The sequence below is a fragment of the Lepisosteus platostomus genome, unplaced genomic scaffold (genome assembly GCF_059453375.1).
Source record: "Lepisosteus platostomus isolate fLepPlt1 unplaced genomic scaffold, fLepPlt1.hap1 Scaffold_95_H1, whole genome shotgun sequence".
Classification (NCBI taxonomy): Eukaryota; Metazoa; Chordata; class Actinopteri; order Semionotiformes; family Lepisosteidae; genus Lepisosteus; species Lepisosteus platostomus.
This window is the reverse complement of record NW_028291707.1, coordinates 135,059-161,413: the sequence shown is the minus strand read 5'-3', so window position 1 is coordinate 161,413 and position 26,355 is coordinate 135,059. Positions and strand designations below refer to the sequence as shown.

The following is a 26,355-nucleotide window of genomic DNA, read 5'->3' as shown; positions in this document are numbered from 1 at the left end:
CCAAGTGGTTGCAAAAGGACAACACTACCGGGGCACCGTTGCTTAGTTGGTTAAAGCGCTTGTCTCTTAAACAGGAGATCCTGAGTCCGAATCCCAGTGGTGCCTTCTTTGTTCTGTCTTCTCGAACAGAACTGGTCCTTACAGACAACTGCCTATGGCTAGACTTAATTAAATGCAAGTATTCATTTCCTGTCTTTAACGCGACTTGTTTTTCTTAAAATGGATGGAACTTGCAAAACATGAAATACAAACATTGCTAATCAGCGCTAGCGGCTGGCAAAAAAAAAGAAGTCAGCAATGTTTTTTTTCTTTAACCTTAACCCTGCTAATGGAGAAGAGTTAAACGACCGAGTCTATGCAGCTTAAACGGTCCACATGTCGGGTTCTTAGCTGAAAGGGTGGTAAATCACGCTCACCCCAGTCCTTAATCTTTTAAAAGGATACAAAATTGAACCTAGTCGCCACATCACATACATCCTGTTCAACGATAAAAAGGTGACATCTATCCTCGATCCAGAGTAAATCCCACGTTGAGGGCGTATTTTTTTCCACTTTACCATGAGTCGGGCTCAGCTGCACAGAGGCGAGAGCAGAGCAATGAGGTCACGGGGACAGGGGAGTCACACGCTGGCGGTTTAAACACGCGGAAGAAAACTGAGGGATCCACAGTATGTGGACCCTCCGTGCGCCATCAGTCCGCACTCCGGACTCTGAATCCTGCCATCCAAGTTAAGATCTCGGCGGAACCTGAGGCGCAGTTCCTTCTTAAAACGCAATCTGGTGAGCATTTCTAGAATCGTACTTGTATAGATGCAGCCTTTAATGTGTTGCTAGGTTAAAATTGATGACTTCTTGAACTTCAGTAGGCAACTGCCCTCTTGATTTCGGATTTAATTTCTTTATTACAGGGGCGCTTTTATGAAGACAGAGTCATGTTCAGGTACTTTGCTTGATGGAGGAAGCATATTTCGGACTCTGTGATCTGCTCACCTGGAAAGGTCTGCTGTACTACTACAAGAGAGAAGTAGAGTCTGGAAGAATGGACAATTTTATGATGCTTTGGAAGATAATGTTTTTTTTTTCTTTGAAATCGAAATGAATCAGAATATCAGTGCAAAAGACAAACTCTTGGTTTGGTTTAAAGAGATATGGTTTTAAAACAGACAAAATGTAGAAAACAGGTGTTTCTCACTTTTGGAAAAGAATGGACCGGGGGTAATATTTTACTAGGTGCAGTGCTGATCTCACTGGGTTACAGTCCTGCAGTGTCACACCGGGGCCAGTGGCGCAATGGATAACGCGTCTGACTACGGATCAGGAGATTGCAGGTTTCGACTCCTGCCTGGCTCGGGTCATTTTTAAATGCATCGGGCTACTCCCTAAGTAGTCTGTGCTACTTACTGCATTGTAATCGTACCCAGTAAGAGATTTCCTTCATGTAAATGAACTGCACCTGACAGCTTTAGAAAAACACCTGGGCTCAGTACGGTGCTGAGAGCTCAGCGTTGCTGTTCTAATTAGCACGCACTGCATCGGCTATGAGCCCGAACTTTTCAATTATTCCGATCAGTAAGTCAACACGTAGTCCACATGAACGGTAGAAATATTCTCTTGTCTGTCTCTTGTTTGTATAGAACTGAATGTCCCTGACAATGTACTGTTAGTTTTAATTGAAGAACGGCATTTGTGTTCAAATATACCAGACAAGTTTATGTAACTGCTCATGCGACACTCAGTTGTAATTAGTCAAGAAATAAAGTCGAACAACAGCTGCGGGTTTGATTCTGAACGTATGAGATTGCAGCGCCTTTTACTTCCATTGACAAATGATAGAGATTCGAAGAGAGATCCTTCAGACCAGCAAGCAAACCCACGGCTATTTCGGTTTTCTATCTAGGCAACGTTGGTGTCTGCAATAGCATACATGAAAGCGTGATGCAATTTCTGTGTCTACATTTGTTGCACATCATGCACAGTAAGAGTGTTTCTAACACCAAATAAAAAGTCAACAATTAGCGATCACGCCTTCTCCTCAGTTAACCCACTGAAACCCTTGCTGTTAACAGTTCTTTACTGCGTGCTTTACCAGCACCTACATATCGTGTCGGTTCTTTCAGCTTTATTCATTAGGTTTTCAAAGGCATAAGTAGAGCACCAGAGGTGCGAACGCAAAGGCGACGTGGCGGCAGACGCCGGAGTCGGCAGGATTCGAACCTGCGCGGGGAAGCCCCAACGCATTTCGAGCCCATCGCCTTAACCACTCAAGCACGACAAATGCGAGCTCGCCGCCGCCGCCGCATTCCTCCTATAATCAAACACGGACTGCGATTTGGCTGCGGAAACCTTTTTAAAGTTGCTCTCCGTTAAAAAAAATACCTTTCACAAGATTCGTGCCGGCAGACAGACACGCCTCAGAGGGTTTAAGGCTGGCTTCACGTTCAAATGATAAAGTCCCCCAGTCCGGATGTCAAAATGCAACTTTGGCAGACAGAAAAAACATCAACAAACCAAAAATGTGGACAAGGATTTTACAAGCTGCACCACACTGCACTTTCAAAAGCATTTACATTCGTGTTAGACGCAGGAATTGCCTTTGATTTGCGCGCTTACGAACGCCATGGAAAACGAAACAAAACTAAAGCCCTCAGCTCCTGCACTTGATTATAATGCCGTTACGTGTCGAAGCAGGAATTTACGTCATCCTACCACTGCAACACGGGAAATAGGGGGAAATGAGCACAAGCTACGAATTGTCTCTAATCAGTCCCTACAATTGTAAGACGCCTGGAAGCGTGCACCCCCATCATTAATCTTTGCGCATCTGTGCAAGGTAAACTCTGGAGCAGTCTCTGAAACGGCTCAAAGGAAACACGTGATTGATTCCATGTGCATCTGGGGTTCATTTCTTATTTACATTTAATTCAAGGGAAAGGCTTGGGTCAGTTTCAGACGGCCTCCAACAGCGAGATTCAAGCGCCCCACCTTCAGCCCAATCTGCGCCGCCAGAACGACAACGGCTCCTCTGGTCTTTGGGGTGCGGTTGTGACCCCGTAACCTAAAGTGTTGGTGGCAGACAAATGGAGACTAACAGGTGACATCCTAGGACATGACTACGTTGTGACACTCGGTGGGGATGGTGACCATTGTTTGGAAAAGAGTGCGAGGCCCCTTTAGAAAAACATTTTGTTAACAGGCATTCTGCCTCAGCCTAAACACCTATAGCTTGCAAAGCGCATGCTATTAGACAGGCACCTCTGCAAGACCTTAAGAGTCTCTTAAACTAGTGATAGTAAGGTGTTCCCAATGGGCGATATTTGGCTTTCAAATCATCTCTCTGTGGAAGCGCCGAGATGCAGCTGTTTAAGGCTTAGAAGCAGCTGACTGTTTCACTACCTAGCTGATTACTGTCAGTCAGGGAGCTCAGAGGTGAAAAGCCTGTCTGAGAGACAATTCGCCGTCGATCAGTTCAATATGTTCCGTACCAGCTCGGCGCAACTGAGATCATCTTGGTAGCCGTGTAGCTCAGATGAGTGAGAGCGTGTGTGTGTGTACCACCGTGATTGGATGCCGGTCCTTCTCAGGTCACAGTAAACCTTCTGCTGCCTAACTTCCCTAATTTTGGGGATCCCTTTGAAAAAGCAAAGGAAAAAAAACTGGCTCTTCATCAGCATGATCGACCTCACCCAGTGTGCCCCAGTGGCCTAATGGCTAAGACACTGGCCTCCTAAGCCAGGGATTGTGGGTTTGAGTCCCATCTGGGGTGCTCCTGTCCCATTTTGAGCGTACAAATGTCCTTTTGATTTGCAAAGCTACAACCCCACCTTACTCAGTGAGCGTCTCTTCTTTTCTCTCACATACAGTTGGGAGAAAAACTTTTGTAAACAGCCCTTCGGAATGATGTGGATTTTTGCATGAATGGCTCCTAACATGTGATCTTATCTTTATCTAAGTCATAATAATTAATAAAGAGAGTCTGATTTAACAAACAACACACGCCCAACATTTGACATTGCTGTTTCTTTATTGACCAAATGGTTTAAACAATCAAGGTCATTGATGGAAAAAGTACGTGAACCCTTATATTAAGGAGCTAGTGGAACCTCCTTTATGACAAAAACCTCAATCCCCACTTTCTGTAGCGGCTGGTCAGACCTGAGCAGCGGTTAGGAGGTATTTTGGCCTATTCCTCTATGCAAAACTGTTTCAGTTCATGTATATTTTTGGGATGTCTTGCGCTGAACGGCCTGCTTCAGATCACGCCACAGCACTTCAATGGGATTGGGGTCAGGACTCTTACTTGGCCATCCCAAAATACGGAATTTCTTCTGTTTCAGCCACTCTGTTGTTGATGTACTCCTTTGTTTTTGTCATGCTGCATGACCCAGCGTCTTTCGAGTTTTAGATCACAGGCAGACACCCAGACATTCTGCTGTAGATTTTCCTGATACATCTTGGAATTCATCGGTCCCTCGATGATTGCAAGCCGTACAGCCTCCGCCATGCTTCCCAGGTGGGATGAGGTTTTGGAGTTGGTATGCGGTGTTTTGTTATCTCCAAACATAACGCTGTGCACATTTACCAACAAGTTCAACTTTTGTCACGTCTGTCCACAGAACATTGTTCCAGGAGTTGTGGAACATCCATGTGGTCTTTAGCAAACTTGAGAGGGGCAGTGGTGGTTTTTTTGGGGGGGAGAGCAGTGGTTTCCTCCGTGGTGACCTCGCATGATCACCACTCCTGTTCAGATTTCTTCTTATGGTGGACTCATGGACACAGACGTAAGACAAAGTCAACCACCTGTTCGCTAGATCCCATCCCCACTCAGCTAGTCAAAGATTCCCTCGAAGGACTGGCAGGACCTATAATTAGTATGATGAATGCATCGCTTGCGTCAGGCGTTGTACCTGATCAATTTAAGGTAGCGGTTGTTAGACCGCTCCTTAAGAAGTCAAATTTGGATCCACAAGTTCTTAACAACTACAGGCCTGTCTCAAAGGTCCCATTTCAATCTAAAAGTCTTGGGAGAATAGTTGTTGCCCAACGTCAATCGTATCTGGATTCAAATAATATACTTGAGAAATTTCAGTCTGGTTTCTGAAACTGCATTAACAAGAGTCGTAAATGATATTCTCTTAGCTACTGATGCGGGGAATGAAACAGTGCTTGTGCTTCTAGATCTTAGAGCTGCCTTTGACACGGTTGACCTCTCTGTTTTGTTACACAGGCTTGAGTTTGAGGTTGGCTTATCTGGAACCGTCCTTCAGTGGTTTACTTCACATTTTACTCATCGTTTTCATTATGTTCAAATATCTAATAATTGTACTGCTTCATCAATGTCACCAGTTCGATTTGGGGTACCAGAAGATCAGTGCTGGGACCAATATTGCTCTCTCTCTCTACATGCTGCTGCTAGGTAGGATAATATGAAAAAATAATATGAACTTTCATTCATATGCTGATGACACTCAAATAAACATTTTGTTTCCACCAAATGACAACTCTTCTATTATCAGTTTAGTTAAATGCATTAAGGAAGGAAATACTTGGATGTGTGAAAACTTTTTGTTACTCAACTCTGAGAAAAATGAGGATCTGTTGATCGGAGGCAACAATACTGATAGGACTACTATAACTTCAGCACTTAACTCAGAGGATTTAAACATTTGCCTCAAAGAGACAGCACGTAACCTAGGCGGCATATTAGACACAAGGCTCTTAACAACTTGCATTGTTAAGTGCCTTGGGACAACCTTGTTGTGAAAGGCGCTATATAGAAATACATTGATTTGAATTGAATTGACAATGTAAAATGTTGTGTGTGTTGTTTGTTAAACAAGACTGTCTTTATTTATCAAAAAATAAAAGGAATTTGCTAGGAATGCAAACGTTAGGTTGCGCTTCTTCATGCTGCATCGTCGGCATGAGTGGAGCTTTTTAAACGTCTGTACTTACTGTGCCCCATAAGAAATCGTTTGTCCCCGTTCAAAAGAGATTGTGCGATGTCCTGCAGTGTTCGCAAAGCAAACCTTTGACAGTTTGAAAAGAGGAATTTATTCTGCTTCCTGTGCGTGCAGTAGTTACAAAGTTGAACGTCTTTACACGATTTGCTGCAGTTTTCAGTGGGCGGGCTTTGTCAGATGGCTTGGAAAAACGCACTGTGTTTCGGCTCGGGAAACATCATGAGCAGTGTCCTGCATGTTTTCTGTGTATAGCTGTCTTTTAACGCATACAGAATTCATTCGAAATCATTGATTTCTCCAATTAACAAGGGTCCCTTAAAAGATGAGTCAAAGTAACGTCTAATCGGATTAGTTTCCTTAGAGCTGGTTCAGAGTTTGCTCAAGAGTTTACCTTTCACAGATGCGCAAAGAAGAATGTTGGGGGAGCATGCTTCAAGGTGCCTTACAGCTATAGGGAGTGATTCGAGACGATTCGTGGTGTGTGCTAGTTCCCATATACCGTACGCCCCGGGGTGCAGTGCTAGGATGACGTACAATACCGCTTGGGCACGTAACGGTGTTATATGCAAGTGCGGGACGTGAGGGTTTTCGTTTGTTCATTTTGTTTTGCTCTGCTTTGCTTTGTTTCGTGGTCAAGAGGCGTAAGGTAAGTCGTAATCCAGGGAGAACACTGGTGGCAAACAGTCCGAGGTGAGAGGCAAGGTCCAAAGTCGAAAAGGCAGAAGGGGAGTCCAATATCCAGAATAAACGAGGTAATGGAAAAAACGCCAGGTAGAGCTCTCAAGGAGTAGACTCAATACCAGCGGGAAGCAGGTAAAGATGGTAAAAATAGCACTGCGTACCGCACGGTGGAGTGTGTGCAGGTGGGTTAACTCGTGCGGCGGCGTTTGTTAATAATCACCCGCTGCTGGTGCTGTTTAGATTGCTTAAGAGTTGGTCTTAACTGCCTGGCGGTCATGACAAGCTCCTCTTTAAGCTGTGGTTTAGTTTTGCATTCATGTGTTTCTAGAGCAGTTATTTATGGGGGTGGGTGGGTCTTTCACAGAGGCTCAGGACAAATACCCTGCATGAAAGTCTACTGTGTGCGTTCAAACAGTCACAGGTCAAGAGCCAGGCAGGAGGACAATGGACAGAAGAAGCAACGAACTAAAAATAAAAGAACGAATATGAAAAAGCCACCATCTTTTTCTTTTTGACATTTTCCGACTTTCATGCAAGCCAGGACAAAGTTGCTCGTAGCTACTTGTGGATTCAAATACTCTATCGAGTGCTTTGATGAGTTTTTGCATCCTGTTTCTGTTTTTTTTTTCAATCTAGTGATGGAAAGTAAGAGGGAAATGATGGAGCAATCAATAACCGCTCCGGAAAAATGGCAGAAAGAAATGGCCCGTCACTAAGGACATTTGTGAAGCAGAGGAGTGACATCACCACAAAGGCGACTTATTCTGCTGATCGTTTTGGTGAATAATGATTGAGGCGTGTTAAGAGAAAGGTAGCTGCGTCAGCATGCTTAGGCTGCAAAGGATAAAGCAAAGGTTTACTCCATGCTGAAAAGAGAAGAAAAGAAGCACAACGTTTCGACTGTGGAGCCTTCTGCGCCATCTTCTTTAGCGATGGTGATGATGTTTACATTGGAAAAACTGAGACACGCATACTGGAGGGGCTTGAACCACCAACTTTTCAGCACCACAGAGTCTGACAGTCTTTTGTGCGCCCTACATTTGCAGGTTTATGGTCAAAGAAAACAATCACTTGCGCTTCTTGCAGCCGGCAATCTTTTTCCACTGACAACCAAGAAATGGATTTCATCTTTCACAAGCTGTATGGATTTCTTCAAAAACAAGTTATTCCAGAAAGGAAATGAATTCTTGCATTAAACTGAACCAAGCTGTACATGTTTGTCTGAAATGAGACATTCGGCACAACAAGACACGGAGAGAGTCACCGCTGGTATTCAGACCCAGGATCGCCTGCTTACTAGGCGGGCACTTTAAGCCACTAGGGAACAGCACCAGCGGAGCACCGCGCTTTTACAGACACTTAGACACATCTGCATTCGGTGTGCACTTAACCTGCTCTCTGAGCCCGTTGCCTCCGTCCCATTTAATAGCAGAACTGACGCCAAGAGAAATGATGAGAAATGGCATTTATCTGGCACTTCTCATGTCCAAGGAGCTCAATGCCCTTGACACCTCCCCAAGGCGACAGAGCTGTGCATTCTTTGGCGACACCATTTTTTCTTTTGTTTAATTTCTATACTTATTGATAGAATAAAAACGATATGTCATGTACTGTAAGGGAAATGTCTCTTTTCATGGGGAAAGCTAGCACCAGCAAATGTTGTGTTTAGAAGAAGTGATTTAACATGACACGTGACCTAATTTACCGGAGCAAAAGCTCACCCAGCAAGCCCTGCTTTACTTCTACAGGAGAGAAGTACTGTAGAGTCTGCAAGATGTTCAGCTGGGTAGCTACGTCAGCATGCCTCGGCTGCAAAGGAACAAGTAATAGGTTTATTGCATGCTGAAAAGAGAAGAACGGAAACACAGCGTTTCGACTGTGAGGTCTTCTCACACCTGAAGAAGCCTCACACCTGTAAAAGGCTCCATGGTTTTCTTTCTTCTCTTTTCAACATGGAATACACCTATTGTCTGCAAGATGTGACAATTTCATGGTGTTTTGGAAGAAAACCTTTTTTCTTTGAATTCAAAATCAATCGGAATTTCAGCACGACACATCAACACTTTTTCTGTTCTCTGTGGTAGAGTGCAAGCGCATGTTCCATGGGCCAGTGTCGTAATGGATAACGCGTTTGACTTCGAATCAGGTTGGAGTCCTGCCTGGCTCGTGAGGCTTTTAAACCTCTCAGGTTCCTCGGTAACAGGTTGCCGTCATGTATATGAACTATAGAAAAGCATTTGCCACAACCCGTAAATTAGCACGCAAGTGCGGGCTAGTTAACACAGAACTGTATGGAGATCATCTCCAGCTCCGAGCTCAATTGCAATGAAAAAACATGCAGAACAGAACTGGAGAGCAGCTGAATTTGTGCTCAGTAGGGTGGGAGGACTCAGCATTGCTATTGTTCTAATTATTATGAACTGCAGGGGATCTGAATCAGAACATGTCAGTTAGTTTGATCATTGCGTCAATATGTAGGCCACGTTAATATAGAATTATTACTTTGTCTGTCTCTTCTTTGTATATAGCTGAATGTCCCTGACAATTTCATGTTGCCTGCGATGTGTCCCCTCTCCCCACAGCAGTGGCAGATGACCAGCCGTCGTCGCTCCCCCAGCATCGTCGCGCTGGGTGTCTCCTCCTCCCCATCTGATTCCCCGTGCGCCCCTCCGTTGGTGCCCACCGGTCTCCTCGAATACGGCATCAGTCTGCTCAGCCAGAGCCAGGGCCTGCTCCAAGGGGACCAGTGCGGCCAGCATCACGTGGCACTGCACCTCAGTCGGCGCCGGGGCCAGGAACGCCTGGAGCGCTATTTCCCGGTGGGCCTCCTCCGGGAGAGTAGGGTAACCCTGGCGGGCTAAGTAGGCCACGTCTGCGGCTGTTACCTTCACTGTTACCTGGATACCTCTTTATCTAGAACTCACTCTTCCCCCTGCCTGTCTGGCTTCTTTTAATCCTTCTGTGCCCGGATTGCAGCGGGTAAGATATTTTTCCAAGAAAAAAAGAGAAATTAAAAAAAGAGAAATTTCACCAGAGCCCCTGCTCATGTCTAATTTTTAGTTTAGAAGGATTCAAGCAGGATTTTGGATGAAAGGCAGCGACCTTAATCAAGCCCAAATCATAATTGAACCCATTCAGAGCCTACATTACATTTTAGTGTTTCATTCTGAGCAGAATGCCCTCACACCTGAAGAAGGCTTGCGTTTTCTTCTCTTTTAAGCATGTGTACAATGATGTAATACAATTTAAAATAATTAAAAGTTTAAAAAGTATCAACTAAACTCCATTAATATCGAGTGTCTTTTATACAGCTTTTATACAGCTTTTAAGTATAGATTACACTTTTCTAAAATGTATTTAAAAAATAAAAACGATTACTAATCTAATCTTTCCACGTTTGATCCCAAAATCCCAAGAAAAATTAATCTAAACTAGGAGAAAGCTATGCTGAAAGTTTATTAATATACTTAGAAGACAAAGATAACAATTTATGTTGCATTTGTCTGATTGTGAATCAAAAAAATACATTTAATTAACTGCTCTCAGTGACAGCTGACAATCCTCCATACACTCAAGTGAAAAATTAGTAATGCCAATGTAAACGTCGTATTTACAATTTGTTGATAATAGAAATGTTAAGTTCTCTAAAGCTTTTTGAGGCAGCAAAAGATTTGAACACCCTATATTGTAATGAGCTGCTGAGCTGAGAAATGGGTTATGTTCCTGCTGTCAGAGGGGGTGGAAAGTGCCCGCGGTTATTTAATTAGTATTACAATTCACACTGATTCCCTTGCAAAGGTATGGACATAAGAATATTCGTGCGTGGTCAAAAAATGGCATTAAGCACTTAAAATTAATATGGTTAATAAGAGTAAACTGGAACATGCTGTAACAAGATCGGCTAAACTGGGATCTATCGCTTACGCCTGAAATTGGAGCTGCTGTCGCAGTGAATAACGACTAATAAGTCTGTCTTTCTGTGGGGGGAAGGGAATCTGATCTGATCTGCAAACCTCCGACAGAGCTGTTCAACTGGTTTTTGTCGGGCACATCAAGTGTCAGGTGTAAGCGATAAATATATTTAGCTGAAAAGCTGTACAACGCAAGACATTTCAGTACTCTAGGTTTCGTGAAAAAGCACATTGTGCTGCTGTAATACAGTTTAAAATAATTAAAAGTCTAAACAGTATCAGCTTATGTATGGGTTGTAATTTAAAAAAAGTCAAAAACCGCACTCAAAATGCAATTTAGCGCTTTCTGGCAAGAGGAGACACCCAAATTAATAATGTAACATGCTACTGTCTGTGCATGGATATAGTTATAATGCTATTTCCTTAGACACGTGATTCCATGTTTTATTTTGAATCCCCGGCGGAACCGGGCATCCATAAGAATCAAGTACTGTAACAGGTTTATTCTATGCTGAAAAAAAAGAAGAAAGAAAACACATTCCATAAGAATCAGCGCCTTTATATAGCGCCTTTAAAGGTGGCTTCTCAAAACGCTTTACAGGATAAAAACAACAATAACAACAACAACAATATTGTGTTTCATTGCTCTTTGACAGATTGTCTTTAAATCAACTGTTGATTTAAAGTTTGACAGTAAATGTTTATATTGTAACGCATACAGCCTCCATTTCTTATTAAAAATGTAGCCTAAGAGGGGGGGTCTGCTCTCACAATCCTCCATATACTCAAGCGAAAAATTAATAATGCCAATGTAAACATCGTATTTACAATTTGTTGATAATAAAAATGTTAAGTTTTTTAAAGCTTTGTGATAGTTTACCCAGTTTACCCATTGTTATTAAAAATGACTTGGATTCGAACATGTTGTGATATTTAGAAATATAAAAGTCAATTAATTGTCAATTTCCATATTTATGTCTTTATTTAGCGGTTTCATTAGTGACAAAGGCTAAACTTTCTTGGAAAAATGTCTTTGCTGTCTTGCTGATACGTTAAGCTTTCTAAACTCAGCCACAAAGTCATGTGACTGATTTTTCGCCCTGTTTCGTTGGTTAAACGCAATGATCACAAGCACCACCATGGTAACTGGGACATGAAGTTTTTAATTCAGAACTGTACGTACTGTAGCGGCGAGGCTTATTAATAAGACAGAATTAAGTGTTGCTGTGCTTTCCCAAATGAGGCCCCATCTCCCTCTTCATCTCTGTGGTGCAGTCACAGAGAAGCTATTCATGCAGACTGATTTAAAGATGTTTTCTTTTGATAAGGGACAGCTCCCAAATGGGGATGCACTTAGCTAAGCCTGGCTATCATGATCAATGGTCATCCATTGGCGCCTAAAGGTCTGCAAGATTCCAAGAGAGAGCCTCATCCAAGTGGTCTACAACCCCAAGGTCAGCATCACCAGAGCACCGTCGCAAGCTGAACAGCAAAGCCTGGCATAGAGCCAGAGAGCGCGGATTAGACAGCAACAAGCCTGCAACTGCTTCTTTGTGCCCGCAGGAGATCTGAATCCCCAGAGATTGGATGAGTATTCAACTTCACTGCATGACAGCTCGAGAATTCAATTGTTATCCCAACCAGTTGATATCAATTTAATTCCTAAGAGTTATGTACTTGTTTTGAGTATCTAGTGTAGAAGTTATAACCAAGTTCATTTACGAAACGGTCTAAATGAATGATATACTGAACGTATGTCCTCTTGATATATGTAACTCTTTGTAACTGACTGAATATATACCTTTTGTATTCTGATAACCCTCTCGATAAGATCTGTTAGGTTTACATGCATATTCTATGTATTAATAAATGTATCCTCATGTATTAGTACCTGTGTGTGTGCGTTGTTTGAGTTATATCGCAAGGTTGGATTCTAAAGCCATTAAAAGAATCATTTTGTGATTTACTGCTACAATGAATAATTGTCCCAGTAAATCCCAAATCCTACAGAACTAGTGCCTTCAGAGAGCACACTACAGATGTTACCTATTTATCGTTGAACAGGATGTATGTGATGTGGCGACTAGGTTCAATTTTGTATCCTCTTTAAAAGATTAAGGATTGGGGTGAGTGTGATTTACCACCCTTTCAGCTAAGAACCCGACGTGCAGACCGTTTAAGCTGCATAGACTCGGTCGTTTAACTCTTCTCCATTAGCAGGGTTAAGGTTAAAGAAAAAAACATTGCTGACTTCTTTTATTTTTTGCCAGCCGCGAGCGCTGATTAGTAAGGTTTGTATTTCATGTTTTGCAAGTTGCATCCATTTTAAGAAAAACAAGTCGCGTTCAAGACAGGAAATGAATGCTTGCATTTAATTAAGTCTAGCCGTAGGCGGTTGTCCATAATGACCAGTTCTGTTTGAGAAGACAGAACAAAAACGGCACCGCTGGGATTCAGAGCCAGGGTCTCCTGTTTACTAGGCAGGCGCTTTAAGCAACTAAGCCACGGCGCCCCAGGAGCGCTGTCCTTTTGCAGCCACTTGGACACACCACTCAGACACATCTGCATTCGGTGTGTGCTCCGCCTGCTCGCTGAGCAAGTTGCCACCTTTACATACAATAGCAACATCAACACCAAGAGAAAGGGTGACAAATGGCTTTTATCTGGAACTTTTCATGTCCAAGGAGCTCAATGTGCTTTCTGTGTACAACAGGGCCACTGATCTCCACACTGGCCATTGAACCACAGCAGTGGCTTGCTGGCTTGACATCTCCCAAGGAAAATGTTGAAATCGCATGTGGAACAGGAAAATGACCCTCGAGTACGAGGGAAAAAAAAGAAAAAGATCATCTGGAGCGCGCCAACCCATGTCCGGACAGCCCACTTTTGTCGACGAGGTGGCCGAGTGGTTAAGGCGATGGACTGCTAATCCATTGTGCTCTGCACGCATGGGTTCAAATCCCATCCTCGTCGCTCTCCATGTCTGACACGTGTGCCCATTTGGCATTGTCCATCCTGTCGTTTGCTCCGGTTCTAGAGCTGTACATTTTCTAGCGGTGGCTGAACATGGTATAGTAGGCTAACGTCGGTATCGAGCAGTAACAGTAATGGTATTTACGTGCCGCTTCTGGGCTCTGGGTTGAGACCGCGTTTTCACTTACTTGCAACGCAAACGGAGAATGCGATTTTTGATAGTCTCTCGAGAGACTGCGCTAGGTGTTTAGGGATAGACTTTGTCAGTTCCCCCTGGGATGGTGGCCTCTCAAATAGTTTGTGATTCCTCTAGACGTTTCTACAGTAGAAGCCTGCTTCGTGGCTTAAATCCAAGCTAAGGAAACGAGTTAGAGGTCTGATGCAGAACTGCGAATTCAATGAAGGGGAACACTACAGTACATTGCACTGTATGTGTGAGGAAAGCTGCCCCCATCAGTCCCTTGTCGACCGAACAGAGGACTGTAAAGGATACCGCCAAGAAACTTAAGGATGCTGGTTGGAATCCAGCTCCAAAGAAGCCCCTTTGGGTGTTATGTCATCAAAAAGTAAGAACAGCGAATCTCCCTTTGATCAAAAGCGCAACAGAGCTGTTTTCTGTGGAGCAGGTTTCAGACCCGTAGACCTGTTTTATTTGTAGGGCAGGGCGCATTCCCAAACGCGAATCTCCTGTTTTAGAAATGCTTTGGGCGGCGTGAAGTGAAAATAAGAAGTGGTCCCCAGAGTCACATGGAAGCAATCAAGTGTTTCATCCGTGCTGTTTCAAAGACTGCCCAAGAGCTTTCCTTTCACAGAGGCGCAACGATTAATGATGGGGGTGCACCCTTCAATGCGCCTTACGACGCTAGGGAGTGATTGAGACGATTCGTAGCGTGTGCTCATTTCTCTCTATTCCCCGTGTTGCAGTGGTAGGATGATGTAACTTACTGCTTCGACACGTAACGGCATTATAATCAAGTGCAGGAGCTGAGGGCTTTAGTTTTGTTTCGTTTTCCATGGCGTTCGTAAGCGCGCAAATCAAAGGCAATTCCTGCGTCTAACACGAACGTAAATGCTTTTGAAAGTGCAGTGTGGTGCAGCTTGTAAAATCCTTGTCCACATTTGTGGTTTGTTGATGTTTGTTCTGTCTGCCAAAGTTGCATTTTGACATCCGGACGGGGGGACTTTATCATTTGAACGTGAAGCCAGCCTTAAACCCTCTGAGGCGTGTCTGTCTGCCGGCACGTATCTTGTGAAAGGTATTTTTTTTGAACGGAGAGCAGCTTTAAAAAGGTTTCCGCAGCCACCTCGCAGTCCGTGTTTGATTATAGGAGGAATGCGGCGCCAGCGGGCTTTTGTCGTGGTCGAGTGGTTAAGGCGATGGACTCGAAATGCGTTGGGGCTTCCCCGCGCAGATTCGAAACCTGCCGACTCCGGCGTCTGCCGCACGTCGCCTTGTGCCTGCGCGAAAGAGGCGAAGTGCCGCTTCTCCTTTCCTGGTACTATAACAACGCGAAATCGCTTGGACCCGCTGCCACGGAAATCAATTCTTCAGATAACCACACATTTTACGTTCGCACCTCTGGTGCTCTACTTATGCCTTTGAAAACCTAATGAATAAAGCTGAAAGAACGAACACGATCTGTAGGTGCTCGTAAAGCACGCAGTAAAGAACTGTTAACAGCAAGGGTTTCAGTGGGTTAACTGAGGAGAAGGCGTGATCGCTAATTGTTGACTTTTTATTTGGTGTTAGAAACACTCTTACTGTGCATGACGTGCAACAAATGTAGCCACAGAAATTGCACCAGGCTTTCATGACGTTAGGATTTGTTTGTGCAACATCCGAGAAGAGTACTTGTGGCTTGAATGTGAACTGTACGTGCCCGCCCCCTTTCCTCTGTAGTGCATGAGTTCCTCCCGGCATGCCCTTCGTCATTGTTCTGTCATCTTGTATTTAAAGGGTTGTATTTCTGCTGCTGAAAATAAGCAACGGTTTTCTCACAACGCCCTTTGTTCCCGACGGAGCCCTTGTCTGTCATGAAATTCTTCAAAACCTCAAGCTAGAAGAAGAAGAAGACGACAAATATGAAGCGTTACAGCAACGACATGCCATGAGACGATCGATAACGATTTCCATAGGATCCCCGCGGTTGCCTGGCAATCGTCAGCTTTGCGCAGTGGCAGTATCGTAGCCTGTGAGGTTTAGCCGAGGCGCGATTATTGCTAGTTGAAAACTTTTCCCAATACCCCGCTTCCACCGGTTTGCAACACAATCGGTGAAGGCAATTTTTGACAGTCTCGTCAGAGACTGAGCAAGGTGTTTAAAGGCAGATTTTGTCATGGTGACATCATGGTAGAAAGAAACGAGCTTGTTACGTCTCCACAGAAACGCTCTTTAGCTCTTTCAGCGTTATACAGAGAACAGCGTCTGTCGAGATCACTTTTGAGTCAGCGCGAAACGCCGTGTGCTGTCAGTTTGATTTCGTATTGCTCGTAGCGGCGCCCGGCTTTTGTCTGTGAAACGTTAGGTTGCGCTTCTTCATACTGCATCTTCGGCATGAGTGGAGCTTTTTAAACGTCTGTACTTACTGCGCCCCCTAAGAAATCGTTTGTCCCCGTTCAAAAGAGATTGTGCGATGTCCTGCAGCGTTCGCAAAGCAAACCTTTGACAGTTTGAAAAGAGTGTTTCGGCTCGGGAAACATCATGACCAGTGTCCTGCATGTTTTCTGTGTATAGCTGTCTTTTAAAGCATACAGAATTCATTCGAAATCATTGATTTCTCCAATTAACAAGGGTCCCTCTTTTAACCTGCGAGAAGCATTCTTTCAATGTAACAGATTTACTCCGGGGAAAGGATTCAGAGTCCGGAGTGCGGACTGATGGCGCACGGAGGGTCCATATACTGTGGATCCCTCAGTGATCTTCCGCGTATTCAAACCGCCAGCATGTGACTCCCCTGTCCCCGTGACCTCATTGCTCTGCTCTCTCCTCTGTGCAGCCGAGCCCGATTCACGGTAAAGTTAAAAAAAAAAGATGCCCTCAACGTAAGATTGACTCTGGAGCAAGGATAGATGTTACCTTTTTATCACTGAACAGGATGTATGTGATGTGGCGACTAGGTTCAATTTTGTATCCTCTTTAAAAGATTAAGGACTGGGGTGAGCGTGATTTACCACCCTTTCAGCTAAGAACCCGACGTGCGCACCGTTTAAGCTGCCTAGACTCGGCCGTTTAACTCTTCTCCATTAGCAGGGTTAAGGTTAAAGAAAAAAAACATTGCTGACTTCTTTTTTTTTTGCCAGCCGCTAGCGCTGATTAGCAAGGTTTGTATTTCAAGTTTTGCAAGTTGCATCCATTTTAAGAAAAACAAGTCGCGTTAAAGACAGGAAGTGAATAATTGCATTTAATTAAGTCTAGCCGTAGGCGGTTGTCCATAATGACCAGTTCTGTTCGAGAAGACGGAACAAAAAAGGCACCACTGGGATTCAAACCCAGGGTCTCCTGTTTACTAGACAAGCGCTTTAACCAACTAAGCCACGGCGCCCCGAGAGTGCTGTCCTTTTGCAGCCACTTGGACACACCACTCAGACACATCTGCATTGCAAGACTATGTCACCACTCAGACACATCTGCATTGCAACTTGCTCCGCCTGCTCGCTGAGCAAGTTGCCACCTTTACATACAATAGCAACATCGACACCAAGAGAAAGGATGACAAATGGCTTTTATCTGGAACTTTTCATGTCCAAGGAGCTCAATGTGCTTTCTGTGTACAACAGGGCCACTGAACTGCACACTGGCCACTGAACCACAGCAGTGGCTTGCTGGCTTGACATCTCCCAAGGAAAATGTTGAAATCGCATGTGGAACAGGAAAATGACCCTCGAGTACGAGGGAAAAAAAAGAAAAAGATCATCTGGAGTGCGCCAAGCCATGTCCGGACAGCCTAGCTTACTCGACGAGGTGGCCGAGTGGTTAAGGCGATGGACTGCTGCTCCATTGTGCTCTACACGCATGGGTTCGAATCCCTTTCTTGTCGCTCTCCATGTCTGACACGTTTGACGTTGGCCATCCTGTCGTTTGCTCCGGTTCTAGAGCCGTACATTTTCTAGCGGTGGCTGAACATGGTATAGTAGGCTAACGTTGGTATCGAGCAGTGACAGTATTTACGTGCCGCTGCTGCCAAGTGGCTCTGGGTTGAGACCGCGTTTTCACTTACTTGCAACGCAAACGGAGAAAGCGATTTTTGACAGTCTCTCGAGAGACTGCGCTAGGTGTTTAGGGATAGACTTTGTCAGTTCCCCCTGGGATGATGGCCTCTCAAATAGTTTGTGATTCCCCTAGACGTTTATACAGTAGAAGCCTGCTTCGTGGCTTAAATCCAAGCTAATGTAACGAGTTAGAGGTCTGATGCAGAACTGCGAATTCGATGAACGGGAACAGTACAGTACATTGCACTGTATGTGTGAGGAAAGCTGCCCCCTTCAGTCCCTTGTCGACCGAACAGAGGACTGTAAAGGATACCGCCAAGAAACTTAAGGATGCTGGTTGGAATCCAGCTCCAAAGAAGCCCCTTTGGGTGTTATGTCATCAAAAAGTAAGAACAGTGAATCTCCCTTTGATCAAAAGCGCAACAGAGCTGTTTTCTGTGGAGCAGGTTTCAGACCCGTAGACCTGTTTTATTTGTAGGGCAGGGCGCATTCCCAAACGCGAATCTCCTGTTTTAGAAATGCTTTGGGCGGCGTGAAGTGAAAATAAGAAGTGGGCTCCAGATGCACATGGAAGCAATCAAGTGTTTCATCCGAGCTGTTTCAAAGACTGCCCAAGAGCTTTCCTTTCACAGAGGCGCAACGATTAATGATGGGGGTGCACCCTTCAATGCGCCTTACGACTCTAGGGAGTGATTGAGACGATTCGTAGCGTGTGCTCATTTCTCTCTATTCCCCGTGTTGCAGTGGTAGGATGACGTAAATTACTGCTTCGACACGTAACGGCATTATAATCAAGTGCAGGAGCTGAGCCACGGCGCCCCAGGAGTGTTGTCCTTTTGCAGCCACTTAGACACACCTTTAGAAAAACATTTTGTTAACAGGCATTCTGCCTCAGCCTAAACACCTATAGCTTGCAAAGCGCATGCTATTAGACAGGCACCTCTGCAAGACCTTAAGAGTCTCTTAAACTAGTGATAGTAAGGTGTTCCCAATGGGCGATGTTCGGCTTTCAAATCATCTCTCCGTGGAAGCGCCGAGATGCAGCTGTTTAAGGCTTAGAAGCAGCTGACTGTTTTACTACCTAGCTGATCACTGTCAGTCAGGGAGCTTAGAGGTGAAAAGCCTGTCTGAGAGACAATTCGCCGTTGATCAGTTCAATATGTTCCGTACCAGCTCGGCGCACCCCAGATCATCTTGGTAGCCGTGTAGCTCATATGAGTGAGAGCGTGTGTGTGTACCACCGTGATTGGATGCCGGCCCTTCTCAGGTCACAGTAAACCTTCTGCTGCCTAACTTCCCTAATTTTTCAAAGAAATGTTTGTTAAATAATGAAGTCATAGTTCTATGGGATTCAATCATAGACCGTGTGACATGGAAGTCAGGAACCTAACCCACAGCGCCAACAGCACAGTCACATGCTGAGTGCTGAAAAAGCACTACAGAAACATTATCGACAGACAATGTACAGTGTGTACTATTCTTGTGTTGCGGTACATGAATATAATTATATCGTTATTAATTTCTAATTTATAACTTTACTTTATAAATTTATTAACGTTATTAATTAATTTCACGACGCACAGACAGGGCGCGGGGAGCCGCCGCCTGCAAACACAGCTCCAGGCAGGACTCCACTCCGCAGGAGCCGCAGAGCAGAGGAGATGGGCAGAGACCTGAGCTGCTGTTGCTGCAGACGCTGTCTTTTCTGCACTCGGGGTAGGAGTGAATGTTGAGTTGCCCTTAGAAATGAAGCAGAGCACTTCAACGGCACGGGTGTGTGTGTGTGCGTGCGCCTGGTGAGTCTGGGAGAGGCTTAGCCCTCTTCCATTTGCTACTTCAAAGTTGTACAACCCATTTGTATCTGCTAGGCGGCGCAGTCGTCGTGCACAAAGAACGCTTTGAAAAGCGTCAAAGGCAAGTCATTCCGAGTTGGTCGTTTGTGTTTTCCGTTCAGACGCGAAATGCTGAAATGATTTCTCGGCTCCTCGGTTGTCATTTCTGCTCCGTAAAGGAATCACAGCACGCGTCGCCTTCCAGCACGCTGGGTCGGGACACGATGCCGGGGGTCGGAGCGTGCGATGTCTTCCTCGTTAGTATAGTGGCAAGTATCCCTACCTGTCATGCAGGAGACCGGGGTTCGATTTCTCCGACGGGGAGTAGCTTTTCTTTTACCTCCTTAGAGAAAGAACTGCCTTTCACTTCTCTGTTTTCTAACACAGCGTCGTGCACCTTTTCATTGCTCTCGCTTTCAGAGCCTCCGCACGGCACACGACTCGACATCAGGAAAGCACATTGAAGTGAAAGCAGGGAGCGCTGCGACATGCACTGTGCAGATCCCGCCACACTAAGAGGTGAGTGGGTCTGTTCGATGCACAAAGAACGCTTTGATAAGCGTCAAAGGAAGTCATTCCGAGTTGGTCGTTTGTGTTTTCCGTTCAGACGCGAAATGCTGAAATGATCTCTCGGCTCCTCTGTTGTCATTTCTGCTCCGTAAAGGAATCACAGCACGAGTTGGCTTCCAGCACGGTGGGTCGGGACACGATGCCGGGGGTCGGAGAGAGCGATGTCTTCCTCGTTAGTATAGGACCTGTCACGCGGACCTGTCACCTGTCTCCACCTGTCACGCGGGAGACCGGGGTACATCAGGACGCGCATTGAAGTGAAAGAAGGATGCGCTGCGACATGCACTGTGCAGATCCCGCCACACTAAGAGGTGAGTGGGTCTGTTCGATCACAGCGCTAGGCGAATCCCCAATCCCCTTTTGTGCGTGGCGACAAAAGAAGTCTGTTTCCACCCGGTTTCGAACCGGGGACCTTTCGCGTGTGAGGCGAACGTGATAACCACTACACTACGGAAACTGTGGTAAGATGTGCCCAGCGGCCCAGCGCTGAGCTTCGACAATGCAATTCAGCTGCTTCCAGTGCCTTTATTGGGGTGCGCTGATGGACCATGCTCTCTCTCCAGAGACCAGCACGCCTGTCATGGACGGAGCAGGAAAGACGGCGCCACATTCTACAGCCCTCTCCACTCAATCGACGAAATCGGGCTACTGAAGTGGAGAAAATCGCCTCTCCAGAAAGTGCAAATATCATCTTGGAGAGTATAAATCCTATTGCCGAAGGTCAGCCCTGTCTACCAGACTAACCCTCCCACCTCCTGCAGCGATGGTCAGCTCGTCTCACACGCGAGAAGTTTCGGCTGGAAACAAGCGCCCCCTCTTCTCGCACGTTTTGCACGTTGAGTAGTTTTAATGCGGCTCCTTCGTACACAGTGCTGATCTTTTGGAAAGCAGGAGGCAAAATTGACACGTTCCCATACCGGGAGTCGAACCCCGGCTGCCTGGGTGAAAACCAGGAATCCTAACCGCTAGACCATATGGGAGCGAACAACCCTGCTGTTCCGGGCATCATGCAAGCAAACTACATAAATATGAGAAAACACGCAAGAGAGTTGTCACTCAGAGTGTCGAAGGGTCGATGTATACTGGGACTCAGTTGAAATGCAACGTCAGGACTTTTCCGAATTATGTCACACGAAGAGAGCACAGCCTTTTCCGCCCTGCCACGTGTGTATCGGTAACTCGCCGTGATCGTATAGTGGTCAGTACTTTGCGTTGTGGCCACAACAACCCTGGTTCAAATCTGGGTCACGGCAGAATAGGGGCGTCTGCTTTTACTACTTGCATGAATGAAGGCAAAAAAAAGCCAATCGATGTGAACGAACGGCGCTTTACAGAGGAGTACTGCCTGACTGGATCGTTGATGAACGACAGAGGCCACTCCGACCTCTTCTCGGGTTTCTTCAATGACTTACTAAGGATCTTCTTCACATTCGCCAATGCAGGGGAAGCCAGTTACACCAAAGCAAACGCAGGAAAGTGCATTTCAAGCAGAGACCAGGAGGGACCTGTTTACACCAAGTGGTCGGAGTATGGAACAATGCACCCAGCCCTGTTGCTGGAGTCGATTCTTGATTAGATCTTGGGCTCACTAAGAAGCCCCCGCTGGGTACTAATCTTTCTGTTGTTCTCGCAGGTGTTGCGCTGCTTTTGAGCCGACAGAGCTCGTCTTGGTCTGTCGGGACAGCCCAATTGCAAATGATCGGCTCCAGGTACAGAAAAAACGTGCGTTTGGTACATGAGTGCATGAAGGCACCGGAAATACATTGGGAACAAATGACTGGTGGTTCAAGACCTCTGTGAAGTGCAGGAGCGTGCAAGAAGAGGCTGTTTTCCCCCGGTCTCGAACCTGGGACCTTTCGCATGTTAGGCAAACGTGATAACCACTACACTACGGAAACCCGTAGGGTTTGTTGCTGGTGTATCGCTTGCGTTTCGGGCTGAGAAAGGGATGCGTCATTTTAGGCAGGGGGCGCTGGAGAGAGGAACAAAGGGAGCGATGAAACAAAATGCCGAAACCCGGGATCGAGCCAGGGACCTTTAGAACATACTCTCACGAATCGTTAGAATGTGTGCGTTTGATCATCAATTGCATAACAACCACATTCGTTCGACTTGAGCCATCAAGCTCATAGTTTTCAAATCTTGAAAGCTGTCATTGAGCACATCATAGTCTGCAGTACGCCCCGTAACTTGCGTACTTCAACAGAAAGAAGAGCAGACAGCTCCATAAATATGCGAGGCGCAGAGAGTGCAAGGCGAGCCGCACACGTTTCGGTGGCTAAGAGAGGGCAGTTTTTGCTTCTGCATTTCCTAAGTAAGGACGCATGACAACAAGCGATCGCGGTGCTCATTTACGACATAGTGGTGATGAGTTTTCAGTACATGTTCTTTTGAACGAGCAATGAGGTTGCTGCCTTGGACAGCTGACTGCACGCTCTCATTGTGCCACGTGATGAGTATTCACCAGGCTCGTTCAGTCATTAGTCACATTCCATCGTTTGCCATAAGCAGATGCTGCAAGGTGATGTGGATATCAGTTCCCAGTCTTGTGGACGAGGACAAAAAGAGCACACAAGGGCTCAGCCGGGAGTTGAACCCAGGACCTCCCACACCCTAAGCGAGAATCATACCCCTAAACCAATGAGCCACGGCAGCACTTTCTATTTTATCCTGTCAGCGAGCTTGAGGACGGGGGAGAGGCGTCATTCATCAATAAGTCAAGAAAGCCGCAATTACACGACTGCCTTGCAGACGAAGGGCAGTGAACTGCACCCGGTAAGAGGGGAACAAGCGGCACTAGGCGACACCGAGGCATGAGCCCCAGCGAGGGGGGTTAGCTTGCATGGTACAGCGCTCGCTTTGCATACGAGAGGTAGCGGGATCATTTCCCACGTCCTCCAGGTGTGTGCTTAGAGCTTGATGTGCCGAAAGGTGTCCTTTAGCCTGTGGTCACACCTTGCATGGAGAGTGTCATGCAGCTGTCAATCATTTCGCAGCCACGCCCCCTCTTCATCTTCTCTCTGCCTTAAGCGTCTCCGCCACTCTCTCTTGACATTTCATGTCAGCATGTCAGAAGTCCGAGTGACGTTTTTAATGGCTGAGTGAGGGCACGATGCTGAAGCAGAGAGGCCACTTCAGCCAGAGAGACTTGTGCTAGGTGAGATCTGAAAAACGGACTCGCAACAGAAACAGACCAAAAAAGTATCGGTGAGATCAAAAGGCAAATGCAACATCCAGCAGAGGGCGTCTAAAGATTAGGGAACGGGCGACTGAAATCCATATGAGGCAAACTTTCCGGCTGTGCACTGCAGCTGGCCTCGTTGGCGTAGTTGGTAGCGCGTCAGTCTCATCATCTGAAGGTCCTGAGTTTGATCCTCACACGGGGCAGGGCTGCTTCCTCTCTTGCTCTTTTCAAACACTTGCGGCAACTGTTCGCTCATAACCACATCTGGAATGCGTGACCTTTACACGGGGGAGAAGCAACGCCGCATCCCTTTTCTAAAGAACATTCACATTCAGAAATAAGTCAAGAAATTTGCCATTACGTTTGCTGTCAGCCTGCCCATGTTGCCAAAGAAAGATTCACTCGGCGTCAACATGACAGAACAGCAATCACTTGAAAACACTGTTCCACACTCCGTAAGCAAGAACTTCAGTGTTTGCAGTCACCCGATATGCCGATAGTCAAAGGAGCACAAAACACGAAGCGTCAAAAGACAAGATGAGTTGATGGAAAGAGCGTTGAATTGATGAGCACAAAAGTTCAGCTCGTACAATAGGCAACGAAGGTCCCGGCATCATCATCGCACTTGAAAGGACTGCCTTGCAGACTAAGGGCAGTGGGAGGTTGCTGTTTTGAGATGGAGGCATTGGGATGGTGGGCCGAGATCTATTCTTCTTAAGGAATTCTTCATCGTGAAAGATCGGTCCACAGGTCATCCAAAGAACTTACAAATTTTTGGGACTCTTCCGGAAGGGAGTGAAGTGCTCAAACACATGACATGCCCCCTTGATCTCACATGCACAATTCTGCTGCAACATGCACAGCTACCGTCCACACCAGGCAGTGGGGCTTCAGCAGAATTTGCTACGCCACCTGCAATTACATATCCAGCTGCACACATATACATGGCCCCTCTGTCCTTTTCAGGATCTCAAAAAAAAGCATAGCGTGGTTTTCCTGCAACCTGATTGACCGCATCTCCCTCAGAATGTGCCCCGTTGCATTCATTGCTGAAGCAGGACGGAGGCTAACGGGCATGCCAGAACAGTTAGGCTCAGCGATCTCTCCAAAATATTGTGGTTGTAGTGGAAGAAATATGTTTTAAATTGTACCTTGGTATTTCAAACTCTCTCTAGAATGTTATCCATTTCTATTTTATTTTGACAGGAACTGGCTAATGACACTAGATGAAAAGAGAAGAAAGAAAACACAACGTTTCGGCCGTGGAGCCTTCTTCAGGTGTGAGGGCTCCACGGCTGAAATGTTGTGTTTTCTTTCTTCTCTTTTAAGCATGGAATAGACCTATTACTTGTTCCTTTGCAGCCTACGCATGCTGACACAGCTCCCCACCTGAACTGCTAATGATGCCTGGTAGTTTGTGGTACTTGGGTATTGTCTTATGTTTGCTCAAACTGCATATGTGTGATTGCATATTTTTGGGTATTTTCATATGTCAATATTTAATTCACTGACATTCCTGTATGCTTGGAAGAAAGGTAGATTGGATTTGGCACAGGACGCCTGCCCATATTTGTTGATCATTGTTGACCTGGAAAAACAATGATAAAAAGTGTATGAAAAAAGCTCTCTCCAATATTTCCCTTCTCTTCGCCATGGTTACACTGCCCGTTCTTTCCGTCTTTTGTCCTTCTACAAAGATTCCAGGGCTCTTTTTCCACCATAATATCAGAATTTTTTTTTTCTCTTTTAAAGGCTGTAGGTGGGGTGTGATGGACTGTACCACTATCATAGAAGATTTTTTCAGGACACATCGCAGTTCCATAGTAGAATTTATCAATAGTAGAATTCCATAGGACATTATTTACCAACATATTACCCAGTGTGAGACTCTGCCAGTAAACCTCAGAGCATTGAGTTCTCCACTGATAAAGATGGCTGTCTGAAGTCATGAAATCCACTGCTGGGATGCCTGAGAGACAGTAATTGAATCTTGGCTGGAATTAGGCTTTCTATAAGTGTTGATCTTTGGGAATTATGTGGTAAAAAGGGAAAACTCCTTTACTTTAGTCACTTTGAATGTTCAAATGTACAGAACCTGCAAAACTAAGCAATGAAAAAAATCCATCACCACTCTCATGATAGCATAACTCATAGTCTCTGCTGTTATGTAACAATACACACTTTCAATTTTCTTATCGCCTGTCTCCAGAGAGAATGTTGTTAGTGCTGATGACCTTGAATTAGACCTTGTTGACTCTGTAAAACAATCTTCCTCTGCTTAGATTTTCACTCAGATTGATTTTGTTCTCAGATTATTCCTGGCAGGACTGAGTTTCCAGGAAATGAAAAGTGAAAGAAAAAGTACAGAAGATCAGCCCTTGAATATACAACATTGTGCAGTGAGATTGTTAAATGTATTAGCTGCTATCCTGTGCTAGAGCCTGTCGTGGTAAGCAGTGGATGACAGGATCTAGCACAGATACTAATGAAACACTGTTAATGAAAGATAAAACACTTGAGTCTTATTTTAGTTTTCCATTTCCCTTTCATTTGTGATGTACTGTACAACAGGCCACAGAACATGCACAAAAACAGATATGCACACATTCACACCAGGCAATGACAGTCTGCCCAGTCAGAATCTGAGCTGAGGTATCAGAATTCTGAATTCCCTGAATTCTGTCATGGATCATCCACAATAAGGGCAATGTTTGAACACGAGAATCCCCAGGAGAGAGCCTAATAACATAAATCTTGGAGCAAAAGCAGATGATTAACTTCATAGTTTGTGTGGTTGAGCCAAAGTTGAGCATGAGGATATGTGAGTCACCATTCTTAGAAATGGATCCAACTTCAGACAGGCGTCAAAAGTAAGAGTATACAGTGCTGGGGCAATGACACTTCAATGATCAGAAGGATAACAAGAGTTTTAATGCATTGAAATTGATTTTCTGGTGATGCACACTGTCATGGAACTATTAATTTTTTAAGGATCACTTACTGACGTCAGACAGCTGCCAATTCTCCAGACTGGA

General features: G+C 45.3%; 7 non-coding genes across 7 annotated transcripts; 4 read left to right on the top strand and 3 right to left on the bottom strand.

The window, feature by feature from the left end:
• Positions 1-1,276: 1,276 nt before the first annotated feature.
• Positions 1,277-1,350, top strand: trnar-acg (transfer RNA arginine (anticodon ACG)). The gene has a single exon. It is a non-coding gene; the product is annotated as a tRNA-Arg (tRNA).
• A 12,093-nt stretch (positions 1,351-13,443) lies between these two features.
• On the top strand, positions 13,444-13,525 carry trnas-gcu (transfer RNA serine (anticodon GCU)). Its single transcript has one exon. It is a non-coding gene; the product is annotated as a tRNA-Ser (tRNA).
• A 2,163-nt stretch (positions 13,526-15,688) lies between these two features.
• On the top strand, positions 15,689-15,830 carry LOC148630591 (U4 spliceosomal RNA). The gene has a single exon (XR_015935145.1). It is a non-coding gene; the product is annotated as a U4 spliceosomal RNA (small nuclear RNA).
• A 1,163-nt stretch (positions 15,831-16,993) lies between these two features.
• trnat-agu (transfer RNA threonine (anticodon AGU)) lies at positions 16,994-17,067 on the bottom strand. The gene has a single exon. It is a non-coding gene; the product is annotated as a tRNA-Thr (tRNA).
• A 3,453-nt stretch (positions 17,068-20,520) lies between these two features.
• On the bottom strand, positions 20,521-20,593 carry trnav-cac (transfer RNA valine (anticodon CAC)). The gene has a single exon. It is a non-coding gene; the product is annotated as a tRNA-Val (tRNA).
• A 451-nt stretch (positions 20,594-21,044) lies between these two features.
• Positions 21,045-21,116, bottom strand: trnae-uuc (transfer RNA glutamic acid (anticodon UUC)). The gene has a single exon. It is a non-coding gene; the product is annotated as a tRNA-Glu (tRNA).
• A 2,334-nt stretch (positions 21,117-23,450) lies between these two features.
• trnam-cau (transfer RNA methionine (anticodon CAU)) lies at positions 23,451-23,523 on the top strand. Its single transcript has one exon. It is a non-coding gene; the product is annotated as a tRNA-Met (tRNA).
• The last annotated feature ends 2,832 nt before the right edge of the window (positions 23,524-26,355 follow it).